This window comes from Poecilia reticulata, linkage group LG13 (genome assembly GCF_000633615.1).
Source record: "Poecilia reticulata strain Guanapo linkage group LG13, Guppy_female_1.0+MT, whole genome shotgun sequence".
Classification (NCBI taxonomy): domain Eukaryota; kingdom Metazoa; phylum Chordata; class Actinopteri; order Cyprinodontiformes; family Poeciliidae; genus Poecilia; species Poecilia reticulata.
This window is the reverse complement of record NC_024343.1, coordinates 9,064,269-9,066,233: the sequence shown is the minus strand read 5'-3', so window position 1 is coordinate 9,066,233 and position 1,965 is coordinate 9,064,269.

Sequence of the window (1,965 nt, the reverse complement as noted above, 5' to 3'; positions counted from 1 at the left end):
ATGAAATAAATTGGCTGTTTCATATTTTAACAGCAGGGAAAATTAAACAAAATTATTAGAAACCACTAAAAATTTTAAAATAATAAGAATGTGCTATTTTATTAAACACAAAACACGTTCTAAATGTTAAGCACATCAACAGTTATTTAATGAACAATATTTTTACTTGCATGTTTTTGTGATTTTATTGGATCAACTTTATCATAAGTTTCTTAATATGTGATCTGGTTTGTTCACAGGCTTCAGTTCCTCCGCGAAAATGAAAAAGCAAACAAACACAAATGTAATATTTGTTGAACTGTGTTCAGTCAGCAGAGCAGCTCGGAGCCGCAGCAGGTCAGAACTCTGGACCCACTTGCTGCTGCAGCTCAAGGCCTSCGATGGCAAAGATGGCTGCTGCCGTTTGCCCCGCCCCCTTCTATTACACTTTTGTGCGTTTTTCTTTCCCATAAAACCTTTAAAAAYGAACATTTCACACATTTCTTGTGCGCGTGGTCCATCAGTGGATATGCGAGGTCAGATTTGGGGTGAAATTCTCCTTTAAATGTGCGCAAACAGCGTCATATAGCTGGTGTGTGTAATAAGGGCTGTGATGCTCTGATATGCCAAAAGGAGCATAAAATTGATAAAAGTGTGTTTTTTTCTCACCAAAGCATAAAATACAGTTATATTACATTAAAGTGGGGCTTTTGCAAAGTCCTTGGGTAGTTATTTTTATAGAAAAATTGATTTGAGAGCGTTGCTTCTGAATATTCAAATTGTAAGTAACGCGCAATCAAATCATTGTCAAATCATTGAGTTCTAGGGGTTTTAAATAGTAGGCATGGAGGGAGAAAATCTCAAACTAATATCTGCCCAGCTTTATTACAATATTGTTGTATGCTCTGATCCCGCTGGAACTCATCAGACTTGTTGTTTTTGGAGACTTTTATAGAAATTTGGTTCTTGGCCATTTTGCTGAGGCAGAACAGAACGTTGTGGAGATCCAAAGATCTTCTCCAGGGATCCTCTCCTCATCTCAGCCATCATGTCTGGTGAGTAATTCTATTTGAAGATTCTCTTTTTTTGGCTTCTGTCCTGTTAGAAAGAAAGGGGAGAAAAAGAAAGAAATGCTAATGTTGGTTATGGAARTAGATGTTTTGCGAGAGAAAGAAAGGACATGTTGGAGTGAGGAGAAAACGGCTGTTTTTCCTTYTAGATGTTCACTTTTATGCACGTTTACAATAATTCCTGAATGTGAAAACATGTTTTTTTCAGCCTTTTTTGGGGAGTGTTATATTTAATTGCCACCTGCCTCCCTGTGGAAGCTGGATGTGTCCTGCAGACTTTCAGCTCCTGAGAGCTTAACCGACATTTATCAATTTTACAGGACGTTTTARTTTAGTTCACCCTGAGCGTTTCGTTGACGCGCTCCGGGTCACGTACATGAGTTTTTTTGCACACATTTTTGATCAAGGTGATTTGCCAGTGGAGCTAAGATTTAAGACTTCGGCGCTCTGCCCGAACTGCTTGTGCGTAACAGGGCGTTAGAGTGGGATGTGTCTGCGTGTCGTTTTAGCCCACTATTTCCCCACGTTTAAAACAAATCAAAGAGAAGCATTTAACTATATGAATATTTATCAGAGGAGGTTTTGAACCCGAGCCTTTCGTGTCTTATCAAATTTCTTCACCAATCCATTAATTTGCGCCTTTGGGGCCAAATTACGCGCATATGTGCGAMGTTCTTTAGCGCYTTYTAAGCGTCGTCATTAGTTTTGTTTTATAAATCCTGTAAATGATCCGTTGGACAAACGTCGTCGGTTTAAACTGTCATKCATTCAAAGAAGGGGAAAAGCGGGGATGGAAATAAAATACGTGATTCTGGAGGAGAATTGATTTGGGTTTGAATTGTAAACAAACCCGACATGAAATGACTGCAACGTTTTTCCACAAAACATCTGATCATCATGAAGCTGAAGAAGATTC